Source organism: Antechinus flavipes, chromosome 3 (genome assembly GCF_016432865.1).
Source record: "Antechinus flavipes isolate AdamAnt ecotype Samford, QLD, Australia chromosome 3, AdamAnt_v2, whole genome shotgun sequence".
Lineage (NCBI taxonomy): Eukaryota > Metazoa > Chordata > Mammalia > Dasyuromorphia > Dasyuridae > Antechinus > Antechinus flavipes.
Genome location: NC_067400.1, coordinates 578,348,939 through 578,367,961, shown reverse-complemented (window position 1 = coordinate 578,367,961; position 19,023 = coordinate 578,348,939). Strand labels below are relative to the sequence as shown.

The 19,023-nt window shown below is 38.3% G+C and overlaps 2 long non-coding RNA genes across 4 annotated transcripts in view; one reads left to right on the top strand and one right to left on the bottom strand.

Annotated features, from left to right (window-relative positions):
• Positions 1 to 308: 308 nt before the first annotated feature.
• Positions 309 to 19,023, top strand: part of LOC127555667 (uncharacterized) — a 56,253-nt gene continuing 37,538 nt past the window's right edge. Inside the window, exons 1-3 of one of the 3 annotated variants that reach the window (XR_007952257.1) lie at positions 309 to 1,092; positions 1,784 to 1,898; positions 18,580 to 18,636. This is a non-coding gene — a long non-coding RNA (uncharacterized LOC127555667). Of the gene's footprint in view, positions 1,093 to 1,783; positions 1,899 to 18,579; positions 18,638 to 19,023 lie in introns of those variants that run through there. The other 2 variants (XR_007952256.1, XR_007952255.1) reach the window with 2 other exon arrangements.
• LOC127555668 (uncharacterized) lies at positions 13,843 to 18,573 on the bottom strand. The gene is made up of 2 exons (XR_007952258.1): positions 14,932 to 18,573; positions 13,843 to 14,024 (listed from the first exon to the last, which is right to left on the bottom strand). It is a non-coding gene; the product is annotated as an uncharacterized LOC127555668 (long non-coding RNA).

Sequence of the window (19,023 nt, the reverse complement as noted above, 5' to 3'; positions counted from 1 at the left end):
ATTTAATAGCTTTTGAGGGATAACTACAAGTTGCTTTCCAAGGTGATTGGACCCATGTTCACAGACCCATGAATAGTGCACGTGTATGTTTTCCTACAGACCCTCCAACATTTATCATTTTTCCTTTTTGCCATCTTAACAGATCTGATAGGGTATTTTTATTATGAGGGAAGCAAATCTGGGTTTAAGACTTTGGGATAGTTTCTGCCACAGAGTTGGGACCAGATAACCCTATTTCCTAATTAAGACCATTTATCAATAAGGAGTAAGGATGAAAGACCTGTGCTGCACATTGTGAGAAAATGGAATCCTAGGATTCAGAATATTTGAGCTAGAAGGGAACTCAGGAAGGAATGAATGAAGTATTTATTAAGCACTTACTGTAAGTACTATGCTAAAACTGGGAATACAAAGAGAAGACAGTCCCTGCTCTCAAGGAGCTCACATCCTAAAGAGGAAGATAACACATATGGAAGGTTTCAGGAGCAAGTCAGGTGGAAAAGTTCCATGGATTCAGAGACAAAGCAGATGGAGATACTTTTTCTTTAATGTCATTTCCACTGACGAGATCATATCAGTTTCTGATGCTGAACCATTTGACAAGGTCAAGGACTGTGGTGGAAAGCTTTCTTTTCTGAGTTCTCAGCAGTTCCATAAGGGTGATTTTCCAGGATCGCGGCTAAAAGCATTACTATCCCCATGGTTCGTGTCCTGAGCTGACTCCATCAGGATTTGAGGGAAGATGCTAGTCAAGGTGGTGGTAGTGGTCTGGTTTTCCTGACACGTGCTGCCTACTACTGTCTATCAGTGTACCTTTCTGCTTTGCCTTGGTTGGTAGTTAGTGGTGGATAGTCGTTTTCTAGTAGTCCCTCCTATACAGAAGCTGCTTTGCTTGAATGATGGCTATGGGGTTGGAGGGCTGGGGGTCTAGGAGCTGCTGCCACTCTCAGGGTTCCTGTGCCTTTAGAACAATTGGTGGCAGTTGGTCGGCAGTTGGTGGTGCTGGTGGTGATAAAGAAGCTTAGTCCTCCTCTCCATGATGATTTCTCCCACTGATGATGGCTATGGGGGCTGGGCTAGAAACATCTGATGGTATGGGATGCTATTCCCAAGTCTCCTGGGTTCAGAGTACTTTGAGCTCTTGAGCTCAGATGGACTTAGCTGCCTCCTTTTCAGGGTGCTTTACTACTTAAGCTAGTGATTCTGGATCTAGAACTGGAAGGGACCTCTGAAGCTATCTACTCCAACCCCCTCATTTTACAGATGAACTCAGAGATGACTCACTCATGTTAGAGCAGGGAACTGAACTCTTGTCCTTTGGCTTCAAATTTAGCTGTATCACATTGCCTGACTAGCTCCACCTCCTTTTCTCCTTCAGACCTCACACAACCCTTTGCTTATTATACTTCCCTAACAGATTTGCTTGTGATACACAAGAATACATGCTATCTGTCCATCTGTGTCCTATCCTCCTACTAAACTCTCAAGGGCAGTGGCAACCTATCTTAGCTTATCTTTTTAGAAGCATAAAGTGTATCTCAGTTAATCTTTTCTGTGAGAGAAGGAACAGAACTTATCTACCCTTCACATCTTTTTGGAGCCTCTTCTGGCAGATAGGGACTTTCTCACAGCTAGAAACTTAATGAAAGTTTGTTGCACTGAATTAAACTTCATTTTACTAAGGAGGACACTATAGCACTGGGATGTTACATGAATTGTCCATGGTTACATAGATTCCAATTCAGCACTTCTAATCCTAAATCTAGCTTCCTTTCCATGATAGACACCCTACTGCCTCCAAGCTTCAGGAAATTCCCAGTCTGATGAGCAGGAGTGACAAGAAGAGGTGTCAAGAATGAGGGAGATACCAACTTGGACCTCAAGGACTTTAGAATCCGGTAGGTTGGATCTAAAAACATGAAAAAGTCCAAAGATAACAAGATGCTATAGTGGAAGAGATCACTGACTCATTATTTAGAGGGCCTGGCATTTAAATCTTTCCTTTATGGTGTTGGGCAATGTATTATTCTTCCTGAGTTCCTTTTCTTTTACATGAGGGTCCAGTATTGGATAACCTCTGAGCTTCAGATTTTATGATCCTAGATGCAGATTGATTAGTTTACTCTCAATTATCCATGGGGAAGAGTGAAGGTGAAGGCATAAATAATTCAAAATATGGTATAATAACAACAAATGGTGTGACTTTGAGAAGAATGTATTACATGATAATGATAATAATAAATGTCCAAACAAAAACCTGTATGTTTATAAAACATAAGGTTTGTCCCTCCAGGGTAGTTATAAAAAAAGCTTCTTTGTCAATCTAGAAGAAGAGAATTGACAGATGTTTCCAAGGCACATGACAAACCGATTGAACATTTACAGAAATACTTTTAGCACAAATGGACTTTACTTCATAGGCTGAAAACTGGTAATTGCCATTCCATTTACTGAAAACAATTAAAAGTGGCTTATTTCCAGGTGGAATCCATTAAATTAGAGAGACTCAACTGCAGCTGACAAAGTGACTTCCTATCTGGTGGCAAAGGCTCCTCTAAATAAATAATTATGTTAAGTTACCTCTCAGCATTTGTATTAGAAAGGAAAAGGTCCATGTACAAGACTAATATGGACAAAAAAGATTTGTTAAAGGATGTGAAGTACAGTCAACAGAGGCATCAGGAGCTTAGAGATGGGAATAAGATGCACCCATCCTTCCAATCAACACATGAATTGGAGTGATTGGGAGATGAATTGGACAGTTCTGGGGTGGTCCCAAGCTTTCCTTTTTTAATATACAATAAAATTCCTAACCCTGGTATGTGTTATGAGATGCCTCCTTCTTTCCAGGAGTTCCAGGATAGTGAGTGGTAGGATACAAAGTATTATCTGCTACTTCCACTTTCAGATCTTCATTCTGAGATTTTTGAGTTCAGTAAATAAGGGGAATGAGAGTATGGGATTAAGGATGTGGATAGTATTGTCTATGAGGCCAGGTACAAAGGGTTTGGCTCAGAGAGACCCTTGTCTGTAAGTCTTTATTGGGGAGGGGAAAGAAGAGACCCTTTTGGTTTGGAGAGATAAAAGCAAAAGAAAACAAGGAATAATTAGAACTTATAAGATACTAGCTAATCGATATAAATGTGAGTATTCCCAGAGAAATCTGCTTCTTAAATTGAATAGCTAGTGACAAGAAAATGAATTTGGGTTGCTTCTTCAAACAAGAAATTGAAGGCCTCATAGAAGTGCTTCTTTGTCTCAAAATTTCATAATAAGAATGCAAACTTAGATTCTATCGGGACCAAAAGGCAGAGACAAATTTCTAATACATAGAGATCCTTTAAATTAAAAAAAAAAAAACTTTATTAGAATCCAGTCATAGCATATGTGTAGCAGAGGGAATTATGGCTTAAATCGTTCAGTTGTTCATTCATGTCCAAGTCTTTGTGACCCTAAGACTGTATGGGCTATAACAAGCCAGGTTCTTCTATCCTTGATTATCTCCTGAAGTCTGTCCAAGGTCTTGTATTGCTTCTATACTATGTATCTATTCATTTCATTCTCTACCATCCCCTTTTCTTTCATTCTTTCTCAACATCAGGGTCTTTTCCAGTGAATCCTATCTTCTCATTAGGTGGCCAAAGTATTTACATTTTATCTTCAGTATTTGACTTTCTAATGAATAGTCTGAATAAATTTCTTTAAATAATGATTAACTTGAACTCCTTGCTGTCCAAGGGACTCTCAAAAGTCTTTTTCTAGCACCACAATGCAAAGGTCTAGATTCTATAGTTCTGTTTTCCTTTTATTTAGTCTAGCTTTCATAGTCATACATTTCTTTGCATTAAGGTAAAACCTTAGCTTTACTAATGACTATACCTTTGTTGGCAGGGCGACATCTCTGCTTTTTAATATGCTTCCCAGATTTGCCATAGTTTTCCTTTCAAAAGGCAAATGTCTTAATTTGATGGCTGCAGTTACTGTCTGCAGTGACTTTGAGTCCAAGAATATAAAATCTGTCACTGCTTCCATGTCTTCTCCCTCTATTTCCCTGGAAGTGATGGAAACAGTTGCCAAGAGCTTAGTTTTTTTGATGTTAGGCTTAAAGCCAGAAGGATGGCATAAATTAGGGAACTCAGTAAGTGTAAAACCAACTTTTAAAGCAGGAACGAGCAGCAAGACTAATTGGATGCTGAGTCCACAAGCCAAGGCTAGGAATGATATCCAATCTAGAGCAAGCCTGAGCCTGTGGGTAAAACTGAAATAAAACCAGCTGCCAGGATGAAGAGGGTGTGGAATGGCATTCAGCCAGGTACAACTTCTTCAAACAGGGAACTTGGATAGGTGCCAGGGGATACAAAGAATTTAATAACATAGTCTCTCTCCTTAAAACACTCAAACTCTAGGTGAAGAGAAATGACACTTGAAATAATAACTAATAGTGCAACGAGTACAATTGCTTTTCTTCAGATTGAGCTAACATCATGTATTCAACAAAACAAAATTCATCAAATACTGGCTAAGACTGGCTTTCTTATACAGTGATTTCTGAACTTTGTGTAGTTATTTTAAAATTTTATTTTTTAAAAATAAATTTTAAAAAATCATGCTGTGCACCTTTTAATAAAAACAAGTGTATTTTTCATTCATTTTCACATAATATTAAGAATTTGTGACATGTAACAAAATAATTGATTAAAAAATAAAATCTTGCATAGCTTGATATTTATAATATAAAAAATAATAAAAGGGCCTGGATCTATGATTTAATTGTTACAGGGAACTCTTCTGTAAAGAAATTTAGTTTCTTAAAAATACCAAGAAGTTGTAGTTTGTCCAGGGTTATAAAACCTACCTGACTTAAACAGGAATTGATTTCAGATTTTCCTTGTTTTGAGGCTGGTTCTCTAGTCACCTCACCATGCAGTCTCTCAACAGTAACTAATATTAATGTAATGACTGAGATGTTTTTGGTGAAAAATTTTAAGAGTTAATTTGTCGCAAAATGAATTTGCTTCATCTTTTATCACCCCGAAAAGTGAGTTTCTTCTTTTAACTTGAATTTCCTTAGAAGTACTTGCCAAAAACAAAAGTACTTGTCATTATAATGTCAGTGTGTTCCACAATACTTTAGAAATGTCTTCATATCATCATACAATTTTGCAAAATGCAATTCTCTTTCTAGTGGATTTTTTAAAAACTTAAGTTGGTAAAGCAATTAGAAAATATGCCCAAAGGCATATAAAACTGTGCCTCCTCTTTGATCCAGAATAACTAAGTCTCTATCCCAAAGAGATAAATAAATAAGGGGAAGGGGGAAGGACCTATCTGCACAAAAATATTTACAGCAATTCTTTTTATAGTGGCAAAGAATTGGAAATTGAAGATATTCTCATCAATTGGGGAATGGTTGAACAAGGTGTGATATGATTGTAAAGAAATTTTATTGTGCTTTAAGAAATGATACAAGGTGGAGGCAGCTAGGTGGTGCAGTGGAGAGAGTACCAGCTCTGAAATTAGGAGGATCCTAGTTCAAATCTAATTTCAGACACTTAACATTTTCTAGTTGTGTGACCCTGGGAAAGTCACAATCCCAGCCCCTCATTCCCCCCCCCCAAAAAAAAATGATACAGAGTGATTTCAGAAAAACTTGAAAAGACTTTGGCAAATCTAGGGGAGAGGGTAAAGGGAGGGAGGGGAAAAATCAGAACAGAAGTGAATGCAAGGGATAATGCTGTAAAAAATTACCCTGGCATGGGTTCTATCAATAAAAAATTATTAAAAAAAAAAAGAAAGAAAACTATTTTACATGTATTTGGAAAAATAAAATAGTATTGGGGAAAAAAAAGAAAAGACTTTGGCAAACTGATGCAGAGTGCAATGAGCAGTATGAGAACACTATAGAGAGTATTATATGATGATCAACTGTGAATGACTTAACTACTCTCAGCAATACAATGATCCTAGACAATTCCAATGAATTCATGATGAAAAATGCTATCCACCTCCAGGGAAAGAATTGATGGAGTCTGAAAGCAGATTCAAAGTACATTATTTTAACTTTTTGTATTTTTTTGTGTTTTCCTTTTTTGCTCTGTCTTCTTTCATAACATGACTTATTAGTTAACATTAATAATGTTTTGCATATTATTGTACATGTATAACCTATACCAAATTGCTCATTGTCTCAAAGAGCAGAGAGGTAAGAAGGGAGAGAGAAAATTTGAAACATAAAAATCTTTTTAAATGAATGTTCAAAATTATTTTTACATGTAACTAGGAAAATATAAAATATTATTTAATGCCAAAAATTGATTATTCTTGCCATAAAAAATGGTCTGTAGATTTCATTTATATTTCATAGTAATTGTTTATGAAGCTTGCAATATATACAAATTATATATGGTTTAATTACATTTAATATAATTGTAATTACATTTTTCTATTAGAAAAAATCTGCCTTCTATTCCTCCTGCTCTTTCCTGTCCCCATTTGAAAAATGTGCAAATGTGTGTAGTAAAGCAAAACAAATTTCTGCATTGACCATCTCACACACACACACACACACACACACACACACACACACACATACACACACTCTTCATTCTGCATTTTGGGTCCTTTACCTCTCTATCAAGAAATAGATGGTTGTTGATTACACTGATCAGAGTTCCCAAATCTTTCAAAATTTGTTGTTACCATATTGTTTGTCATTGTATAAATTCTTTTCTGCTCACTTCACTCCTCTATCAGTTCATACATGTCTTACCAAGTTTCTCTGAAATCATTTCCTTCATTTCTTATAGCACAATAGCATTTTACCATATTTATATACCGTTGTTTAGTTGCTTCCCAATTACTGAATGAATTCCTCATTATATAGAAATCTATTTTCTTTTCTTGCTGACACAACTGGGGTTAAGTGACTTGCCCAGGGTCACACAGCTAGGAAGTGTTAAGTGTCTGAGGTCACATTTGAACTCAGGTCCTCCTGACTTCAGGGCTGGTGCTCTATCCACTGTGCCACCTACCTGACCCGTTGTATAGAAATCTATAGAAGTAGATTTCTACTTGCACAACTGATTATGTGAAATTATTTTTCCTAACCTTCCTTTCCCTTTCCCTTTCCCCCAATGTATTGCTCTTCTTTCTCTTTCCAGTTTTCTTTTAAGATCAAGACGTAACTGTCATTCCCAGGCCTTGTCTAACTGGACTCCTTCTCTGAACCTTGATGATGCTAGTTAGGGTTCTGAGGGGAGCCATCTCCTATATAAACAGTTTATCCTTGTCTAGTCCCTTAGCAGTGTTTATTCATATTTGTATTTACGTGTGTTTATACTTGAAAATTTTAACATGACTCTAGTCTTTTCATCAGGAATGTTTAGAAGTCCTCTGTTTCATTAAGAATTCATTTTTTCCAAATGTTAGATTATACTCAGTTTTCCTGGGCAAGTTATTCTTGGTCTCACATGATACTGATTGTGGCTTTTTTTGGTTCATATCTTTCTATCTGCTTGCACTATTTTTTTACTTTGACCTGGAAATTTTGGGTTTTAATGTTCTTGGGAGTTTCATTTTGGGATTTTTTTTCCCAGGAGGTGACCAATAGTTTCTTTGTTTCCATTTTCCCCTCTGGTTCTAAGATATCTAGGCAGTTTTCTTTTGAAATTTCTCAAGATAAATGTCTAGATTCTTTTTTTGGCCAAGGCTTTCAGATAGTGCAATGATCCTTAATTTTGTTCTTAAATCTATTTCCCATATCAATTGCTTTTGCTATAAGATACCTTGAATTTTCTTTATTTTTAAAATTTTTTGGCTTTGTTTTTGATACTATTTTTGGCATCAGAATCATTAGCTTCTATTTTGTCCATGCTACTGTTCAGGGAGTTTGTTGCATGGACAGCTTTTTGTACCTTTTGTACCCACCTACTTATTCCTTTTAAAATTCATTCTTCCATCACTCTCATTTCTTTTCCTAATTTTTCCCTTTAGCACTCTCATTTTATTAATAAAAATATTTTAACTTTAAAAATTCTTGTTTTTATCTCTTCTAGGAATTTTATTCAAATTTATGCCCCACCTGTGTTTTTTCTGAGATTTTGCTTATATTCATTTTGAAATCATTCTCTTCTTCTGAGTTTGTGGCCTCAGCATCGCTGTCACCATAAATACTCTTTATGGTGAAATTCTTCTGTTTGCTCATTTCTTCCAAGCTACTTCCTGACTCAGAACTTGATGTTAGGGCTAGATTCTATGCACTTCTGCAAAGAATATTTAGACTAGTCCTATGTGTTTTCTTTGGGGTATTATTATGTTATTCCAGGCCCTCAAAGGCAGCTCAGATTGGAGAACTAAAAGTTATCAGTGTTCACAAAGTGATCTGATCCAGAGATCAAATTGCTGTTTCCCTGGTCTGAGTTTGCAAGTTCTTGTTGGTCTGGGTTTGAGCAACAAACCTATGGGCTTGTCCATTTGGAGCTCCAATGGACTGCTGGTGGACTCAACCACTATCAATTAGCTGGGATCCTCTTCAGTATGGGATTCTTGCTCTGGTTTTTTGCTGCAGGCTTTAAATTGGGCTGAGTAGAATTGAATTCCTGTTCTTTTCCTGGGGTCAGAGCAAAACAGTTGCAGCATGCTTTTGAATTTGCCTAATGCCTGCAACCATTTGTTGCCTTGCAATGTCACCCTTAGATGGCACCCTTACAGGGGACTCAAGTCCCCTCCTCAATCCACCCTACATCTGTGACTTGTAAACAACAAAGTTGCCAGTTGACATTTCTTCTGGGGCCCTACACCAGGTTAAGACCCTCTACTGGATCTAGGACTCATGTTGTCCTGGCACACAACTTCCCTCTCTATTAACAATTCAAGAAACATTTATTACGCACTAACTCATGTGCCCTTTTGCTGGAATGCTCCTGTACTCCCAGCCAGATGCCCATCATCAACTGACCTTCCTGTGTGTTTCCCTGTATCAATATGTCTGGAAAGATTATTCATTATTTTTTTCCTTGACTTTCCTGATCAAGATTCATTCTGGTTCCATTTTCTAAGTCTGTTTCGGAGATGGGTTTTGTTGTTATTGGAGAGGGAAGGGAGAGTCTATTATTGTTCTTCCCTCTATTTCACTATTTTGGATTTGCCTCTAGTTATATATTTTAAACTAGTGTTTATAGGTCTGCAATTAGTTGATATCAACTGAGTCATCATTTCTGAATTCAACAGTGTGTCTTATATAACTTTCATTTTAAAATGTATCACTATTGTTGAACATTTTTTGATTGCCATTAAGTTTATAAAGTAGCAAATCTTCCCCACCATCATTTCAATGTTATTTATGTTTAAACTAAGATCCTTTTCTCTGATGTTTTATTGCAATGCAAAACAGAAAGATTTGATTTTCTTAATTCATAAATATGGGGAATTTGCTTTTCTGCTATATCATCTACAGATGAAATTGTTAGAAACTTTTTTGCACATAAATCAGATATTTTAACCATATCAACAGCTTAAGATAATTCTGTTTCTCCTATTGACTGAGGCTTTATATGCTTAAAAATACTATAAGCAACTTAAATCAGGCAAGTAATTTCTTTTGACATCACAAATGGGGTCTTTGAAAAGGTTTGATTTGCTAATTAAGTAACTTTTCTCTGAACATCTCATGAACTCTCATGAGTGAGTTCATTCACTTTCATCCAGTCCACAATGTGATCACTAATTCTTATATTTTCCTTTTAGTCCTCACTTCATTATCTGCTCTCCATAATGTTTGCTTTGCTTGTGACCATCCTTTCCAAACTCCAGCCTCCCTCTTAAGCACTGATCTCTCCTCACTGTGTCCCTATTTATTTCTTTATTGAGTTTAATATACTTCTATGCCACACTCTCTGTATGTGTTCTGTCCTCCTTTGCCTTGTTCAGATGAGGTTCAAGAAATGTTCTCATCATCCCAGCCTCCATGTTTTTTTGGCTCACCTCAATGGAGAAATAAGTTCCTTTTTCTTCTTCCCTATTTTACTTTTTTATTCTCCTAAAACCAGCAGAACAGAATAAAACCATCTCCAAGGTGCTGTGTTGTTGTTGTTTTTTTTTTTCCTATAGGGCCTTTGTGAACTTTAAAGATAGTAAGATTCTAGAAGGACACTTATCTTTTTTACTTCTAATACAAATGTAAGCACATGATCATCATTTAGCACTTTCCCATAGCTTAACTTTACTTTCTTGTGTTTCTTTTCTCTCCTGTATTTTCACTTCAAAGATTCTTCACAGCTGTGGTCTTTTCATCAGGAATGTTTTAAAGTTCTCTCTTCTATTAAAAATCTCTAAACACCAGGAAAATGTATATTGTGAATAAATTATTTTTTGTCTGAAAGTTTTTTTATACATTGTATTCCTAGATTTCCTTCCCTTTACATAGCTGCAATATGGTATTTTGTAATTCTGATTGCATTCCTTTGAACTGTTTTATCCTGGCTGCTTGTAAAGTTTTAAATTTTTTTTTAAGTGGAAATGATCTTGTAGAGTTTTAAATTTTTTTTAAGTGGAAATGATTTTGGCTTTCACATTTCTGGGTGTTTTCAACTTTCTTTAAGGTGTTGACTGATGTTTTTTTCTATTTTTACTTTGCTCTTTTAGACTTTTTTAAAATCTGATATCGAGGGAAATGATTTTTAGGAAGTCTGATGATTCTTAACTCTTCTAAACCTTGTTTTCCAGGTCAATTGTGTGTGTTGCTGAGGCAGTTGGGGTTAAGTGACTTGCCCAGGGTCACATAGCTAAGAAGTGTCCATTGCGCCACCTAGCTGCCCCAGGTCAATTTTTTTTTCAATCTTTTTTTTCCATCTTCTTGTCTTAATTGCTGAGCTAAATCTATTCCACTGACAAAAAAAAAAAAAAAATCTACTTCTATTCAATTTTATTCCACTTATATTCTATTCTACTTTTCTTCAATGTTTTCCCTAAGACTTCTATGTTCATTGCTAAATCTCTTGCTTCATTTCTTGCATTCAATCTTAGAGTCCTTGCAGTCAAGTCATTCTTTTTCCAGAGGCTCTATTTAAACAATTAATATAGTTATTCTTTTCTGAGTTAACTTTTGGGCTTTTCTCAAATCCTAGTACCTTTTCATTGTTCTAGGAGTTTTTCTCTTTATTCATATATGAAGCCATCTTCCTAAAGATGGACTTTTTGTCCCAGAGCCAGGTTCTGCCCTGCCTCATAGGCCCTGGTTTGGTCTTCCTTGCAATGTGGATGCTGTCTCAGCTGCTGCTGACTTTGTGAAAGGTCTGGAGGAGACTAGTCTTCCTCCCTTCCCTCTGGTGCAGCCCTGGCCTGAACCTGGCATGAGGCCGCATCTTCTGCCTCAATTCTGGCACTCCTCTCTATTTTATGGTTACATGAGTGCTAGCCTTTCCCTTTGTCCATCTTCTAAAAGTGAGTTATCCATCCCTTCCTGTGGGACCCCAAAAAGAGAATGAGATTTCACTAGACTCAATCCTCTAGGAGCCAAGCATTTCTGCCTTGTCTCGGCCTTCTTTGATCCCTTAGTACAATCCCTTAGTCAGAGATTGCTCCAGTTCTAGGGCTGACAAAGCATTGGGGTCAAACATTCAGCTTTAACAGTTAGTGTACAGTTGGGAAATATTTAACAAAATAAAACATACCACAAAATATCAATATCATATTTAAAACCAAGTCAACATGCAGCCTCGTTTGGAGGCCCCCATTTCTATTTGGCTAACCATTGTCCTACAGGATCTCAGTAGAAAGGGACCGTAGGTGTCTCTGTAACATCTTCTCCTTGAAAATTCACTTAGCAATACATGAATTTGTCCTTTGCTGTGGCTCCAAGGAAATACCAGAGATGGTTCTGGTGCCAGACCTTGGAGATATGTACTTACTTCTTACTAATAGCTGACTATTTTCTGTTGTGGTTCTATTAAGTCCAAGTATTGTTGACTTTAGGCTCAACTGACACACCTCCAAGAGTGCCCACGAGCCATCTTCTTGTGAAATCCTAAATCCAATACAGGAACTTATTGTTGTGTTCCTTGATTTTATTTATTTTCACTAGCCTGGCAGCAGGTGCTTAATAAAGTATATTGACTAACTACTGGAAGTTGAAGTGTGACCTACCAGCCTGGAATGCAATGCCTAGGTAGGCACTTAATACACATTGATTAATTCCAAGAATCAAAATACATAGAATAAACTGGAACCAAAGTCAGTTTTCAGCACGAGATTAATCTATTGCTGGGAAAGGAAATAAGAGCAGAGAAACTGAGTCTGTTATGCGAGAGGTTGTCAGGAGTTTGATAGAAAGTCCAAGTAGTGTGGTAGATATTCACAGAAAAGGACAACAGATTGCAAAACTAGTATGCTGTGGGAAAACCACAGCCTGGGCCACATTGCCATGAAAGAGATGTCATGGTCCAGTGGAAAAGGCACTGGGCTAGAAGTTAGAAAACATGCTTTAGACCTCTTTCCTTGTTTTGGCCCTCTTCAGTATCTTCATTAATGATTTAGATGTAGGCACAGATGCATAAAATAATTCAACCAAATACACATCAAACACCTAGCATGCATAGGCTGCTGTTCTGGGTGTGGGAACATAAAGAGAATTAATTCTATCACTATCTTAGCAGAACTTACGATCCCACAATGGGGATGCCAAAGAGCAGATGTATACAGAGTATTCTATGAAAACCTGAGGCAGGTTTCTGAAATCCACTTTCAGGTTGAAGTAAGGAGTAAAAGACGATTTCATGCAAGAGATGTGAAGGAAGATGATTTTAATATATTTGTGTGTGGCAGAAAGTTTGGTGGCACAAAAATGAGAAGGGTATTGTACCTGCCCAGGTATAAGGTGATGAGGGCTTAGATTAAAGAGGCAGGTACATAGCAATGCTGAATATGAAATTCTGGAAGAATGGATGCAAGAAATATTGTTGAAAGACTTACTTGATAATAATTGTCAATTGACTGTTCCCAACTAAATAGGAAAATCATAATGCCACCAACAAAAATAAAACTGGAAGGAGGGACAAGCTTTGTAGGGCCAGGAGGTGAGCTGAGGTTGAGGAGAATAACTAAGTCTTAATCATGTTAAAATTAAGGTGTCAGTCAATCCAGTAGAAATATTTAGAAAATAGGTGGAAATAAAAGCTAGCATACAAGGGAGAAATTAAGCTTGGATAGATAGATTTGGGAGTCAACTGCAAAGAGGTAATAATTGAAACCATGTGAGTACATGAGATCACATAGTGTACAAACAGAAGCATGCAAAGAACCTCGAGGAATGGAAGGACAACGAACTAGCAGTGAAGACAAAGCTGGGAATGGTCAGAGAAAGAGGAGAACCAGAAGAAGGGTCAGAAAAGTCAAGGAAGGAAGGTATCCAGAAAGAAAGAGTTCTTAATAACGTCAGATGCTGTCAAAAGTTCAAGGAGAAAAAAATTTAATTAAAAAAGATTTTTAAAAAGTTTTTCAGAGGATCAGAACTGAGAAAAGGACATTGAATTTGGTGATTAATAAGTCACTGATGACCTTGAAGAAGGCACTATTATGAATTGTCCTTTTCTTGGACAGGTTCATTCAGTCTCAAAGAAAATGTCTACCAAATACCCAAGTCTGCAAAACCAGAGTTTGTCTGTCAGTGGTTTTTTCAAGTAAGAAAGGTATTCCATAAAAAGAGGCTAGGACAGTTCAAAACTCAAACAATTACACTGGTGCTTTTCCTCAAGACAAATCTGCATCTTTGGGCATGCAGCAGAGGGTGCTTTATGTCATACTTATTGTATTATTACAGAATGACTAAAGAGACATGTACTCAAGGGCTGAAATTTAACAAAATTAATCATTTTTATTGCTTCATCAAAGACAGTCTTAAGTGAAACTGGCAAAGGATACAGTGACTATTAGGACAGTTTAATGCTGTAGCCTTGATTCATACCAAGGCACCAGGAGTTTGATCCACCATGGCTTGTGCACCATCAGCCACAAACATCAATCCAGTGGTCCTGGATAAACCATGAGATGCAAAAAAAGTTAGTCAACACTTTGGTTATTTCAACATCATTCATGTCTATTGCAAAATGTTTACATAAATGAAGATCTTCAATGATTAGTTAGTGATGACAGCAGACAAATACAAGCAAAACACCAAGGCCAGCCTCATCTGTGGATTAGTCCATTTTTAAGGCAAAAATAAAAATCTGGATTATCAACTCAGTCTTTGTGTTCACAGCTAAATCTTTAAGTCAAAGGTCATATATATAGCATCTCAAAAACTCTACTCTATACTCATGAAAGAATGAGTGTGAAAAAAGGCAAAAAAATATCCAAAAATAGTTTGAGTCTTGAGAACCCCCTGGAAAGCATCTCAGGGACTCTTGGGGGGTTGAAAATAATTGTTCTAGATTAATATAAAGGGAGTTCATTTCTCTCCAGGTTTTTGTTAAACCAGATGATCTCTGAGGTCTTTCCAGCTCTGGATTTTTGTCCTAGCTTTGTCACCAACTGTATATGTGACTTTGTAAAAATTATATCCTCTTCTTCCCTGTTACCCCTTAACCAGGGTTCATTTTTTCTCCTCTGCAAAAGGATGAGTTAAGGCTAGCCATTTCTAAAATACATTTAAACTCTCATGACCTTGTGACACCAGGAGGCACTGTCAGGCTAATTACTGACCCATGACTCCCATAGCTGGGATCAATTGGGGAGATTTTGAATCATCCTGATCATGGGAGCAAAGGAGATAAGCTTGGCATTCTCTGTAGGGGATATGAATGATATTCCTGAGAAATTCTTCACACCAAAACAAGTTACAAGTCCTATCAACCTGGAAGAAGAGGAACCTGCAGCTCGTGTTGGACAGTTAAGTTGTGGAAGCAGAGTTGCTTCAGGAGGACTGATTTAAGAGCTTACCTCATTCTGTCATAGCTTTTGTGATGGAAATTTCCTTGTGCCTTCTCCCCATCTCTGAGACTTGGTCATCCCTTTGGCTTCCAGGTGGAAATTTCCATCCTTCTCAAAGGGCTAGCAATGAGATGCTGAGATAAAATGCAATTAAAGGCGGTATAGAGGCTTCAGCAATGGAGGATCAAAGAATCTATTTCTGAAGTATAGTCACAGGCCACATTACATTTTGAGGGTTTAATGACCTCAGCCAAATCTCTATTACTTCTTCCCTCCTTCCCTTGTCACCTAAGCTGAATCTTCCTTCTATCACCTAAACCATTCTGGAAATGCTGTTTCAAGTTGGCCCAAAAACTTGAAAGAGCAGATTCTTTGACTAGAAGAAAATATAGAGAAAGACAAGTGCAGTCTCTGCCTGACAATTTCCTCTTCAGAAATACCCAGGGAAGAAGAGCAATTTTCCCAGATATCTGAGAGTTCAAATTCTGGCTCTGCTACTTTCTACTTGTGTGGCCTTGAACAAGTCATTCAATTTCTCTGAGTCTCAGTTTCTTTACTTGTAAAATGGACCAGATGACCTCTAAAAACTCCCTTCAGCTTTAGTTCTATGATCCCTAGGAATATACAATGTGCCCCTGATCTTTGACTCCCTCTTTCTGATGTTACATTGCAGATCTTTCTTTTTATTTTAACTTTCTACTTAAGTTACAATTAAATCCTCTGAAGCAATGGATAAAATCCATCATAATAAGCAACAATTTCCCTGAATTTCCCTAGCAGAAAATGCTTATCTAGTTCTCTCCTTTGCTACATCAGGTTCAGCCTTATCTAAACTTATGGTGTGTGCATCCTCCCTGTAGATTGTAAGCTGCTCTCCAAGGACTGAGCACAGGGGCATGCGTTTGGATGACTGGAAGAGGGAGCATCTGCCTTCTGCCTGGGGGATGAGTCAGGAAAGCTGGCTGCTTCATGCCCCAAAAGAGACCCTTCTCTAAGGGCCTGGGTCAGACTCAGAATGCATTCATGTCTTAACTTTCCTCAAACCCAACCTGTCAGGGATCCTCTAAAGTTGCAGAGAGGCCCCTGAGGTTGGGCTGTGAAACCAAGAGAAAGACACATAATGTAAATATGTGGAGATGGGTGGACAGCCTAAGAAGGAAGGATTTGCACTATTCTCTCCCTATATCATTTTGTTCTCCTCTTGAAAAATTAACACATTCAACGAGGACAAATAAATTGAAAAAGGAGTAAATTTTCAAAAAAAATACTTTAAATCTGAATTACAATGCTTGATTATAAAAGAATAAAACTTTGATTTTTTGATATTTCAGTGGCTCTATGATCTCCTCAAAGTAGGTATTTACTCCCATTATACAAATGTCCATCTAGGCCTGTCCATCCTGTGTGATTTTTTACCATATTTCTCCAACAAATATGACAAATGGGGCTCCAACCCCATGTGCCAGAAATCTTCCCCTATCACTTGACATTAGGTGGCTACCAACAATCTTGCAGGTACTTCCAGTGGTCATTCTTTGCCCATACCACATGATTGACCCATCTTTTTGTTGGAAAACTACATTTCTCTGAAAACTTCTTTCATTCTGCTTTTCTGGTGTGATACAATTTTTAACAAAATGACTACTAATCTGATCTGTGTTCTCTTCTGAATCTATCCCTCTGTATAAGCTTTTCTTAACATTTACCTTATTCTTCATACATTTACTTCTTATGGGACAGCAGTAGTCTATTACACTTCTAATTGCTAAATATAGATGCTACCTGTCATTCTCAGCAGCAGGAAAAAAAAGGATCAAGCTCGGGGGTACTAAAGAAAAAGCTTTATCAATCAAGGAATAAATGCCCCAAGACCCTCACAGAACATCACACAGAAACTGATGTGAATTTCTAAACTAAAAAGCCTTTGCCTCTTCAGTCAGTCAGTTACTCCATGGGCACAGCTTTAGGAAATAAAACCATGCTAGCCCACCACAAGGGGTTAACACTTGATGCCCATCCACCCTTCAATCCCCCAACGAGAAACTCAGGGGGTCTGTGAATTCCTTCTGAGCTCATCCAATGAACTTGACTGTTTGATCTCATTAATATGCTGAGTCACACTGCAGACAGCTCCAGCCTGGGGTAAGAAAGCCCAACATTCATTTAAGCCCTCTGTTTACTTCAACTTCCCCAGCTTGAGGGAATACCTATTTATAAGGTTTTAAAAATAGGGTCCTTGAGGTTATTGACCAATTCAGGCCTCAGGCCTGTGAAGGTAGGGGTATATGGTCAGTAACTTTGCACAGACTTCCCACATACCTTTTAGAAGGCATGTTCTGTTCTACATTCCTCCCATTTTTCCCTCCCGATGCCTGGCTGATAAAAACCCCAAACATGCCCGGGCCTACTCGACAAGTTTGGTTAATAGTTTCCAATCTGATCATCAGATGCCACGGTGCAGAGGGATCTGTCCATCCCTCTCCCCAACCTCACTGCCATCCCACAACGTCAGCAGAAGTATGCTGTGATCAATTCCTGAGGAGGGGATCACCAGGTCAATCAAAGGGTGAAGCATTAGCTCTGGGTGTCTCAACAGTTATGCTCTTGGGAAAAGGGCAGCCATCCTGCTTCTGGCTCTGTCCCAACAAAATCCTCTCCGTATTCTGATGGCCCCAGGGATCTGAGGACTGAGCATCAGAAGCTAACTGTGCTTGTCAGGGTGTCCGCTCCTCCGTAGACCTCGCCAGGATGCCGTGGTTGCACAGCTGGTACAAAAGCCAGGCTTGGAACCCAGCACTCCGAGTCCACTGATTTTTCCATTACATCATAGAAAAAAACAACCAACCAATGGGGCCTTTCTCCATCCTAACATCAGACACACTTCAAACATAATGCCCGACTTGGTCAGTATCTTGCCCAATTAAAGAATATTATTCTCCTCGCTCTCAATCTTCCTCCAGAGAATGCATGACAAAAACAGAGGAATGAGGAAAAGTGGGTCGTGAAAAGCCTTTGTTTCTCTTAACCAGGAGAATCTGTGCGCCTCCTGGTGGCCACCGTCTCATTGACACCTTATCATTCATTCATGCGTGTGATGATGATTTCCTTATTTTGAAGGCTGAAAAGAACTTTAGAAACCATCTGATCCAGTCCCTTTATTTTAGATGAAAACTGTGGCCCAAGGTAACACATTAAAAGTGACAGAACTCAAACTCCTCTTGTTGGACTACCCTGGAGCAGTAGATAGATACCAGATCTGGCCAGAGAGCTTCTCTGGGTTTCCTCATCTTTAAAATAAGGGAGGTTGGATTAAAGGGCCTCTAAGGTCTCTTCTAGTTCTAAACCCTTTAAAGGATACCAAGTTATTTCACTTCCTGCTGGGTCTACTCCATTTCAAAGTTCTCTCCATCACAGTATCTGAACTCTTATCTGCCTAGGATTTAAGTTTAGATTGTGAGGCTGGGAAGGAATCTGTAAAACAAGGGGTTGTACTAAGCAAGATGGGCCTCCTAAATGCCTTCAAATTATAAGAGCCGATGATGCAGAAGGCCTCAAGTGACCCCCTATGGGATCTGGGGCAAGTCCCTTCACTAGTCTGAGATTCAGCTTCTGCATCTATAAAATGGGAATAAGACTAACTCCTTCTCTCCCTCCCAGGAATGCTTGAAGGAAGAAGGCACAAGAGAACCCTCTGTTACTGCAAAACACGTGAAGGTCAGTCACCTGATATGCAGAGTATTAACATATTCTCACGACAAGGCAGGCAGAAAGAGGACTTCCTCCCCCCACCGACACCTACTCCAAGCAAAGGGGCAGGGAGACAAGTCCCTGGTGGGGAAGAGAAGACAGAGTTCAGCTCCGAAGGGATGTGATAGAATAGGAACAAAAGGCAAGGCTACATAGCTCTTGTTTGATTCTGGCCATATGGGCAGGTAAGGGAAGGACTCCTGAAGTCAGGAAATTTGGGTTCTATTGGACCTCGGGTTCCTTCTGCAAAATAAAGGGGTGGATTGGACCCTGGTGGTTCTGCTGCATTTGAAGTGGGGAGTTTCTAACATGGGTCCCAGGAGTTGTCTGCTCTTGGCTCTCGTGGAGCCAACT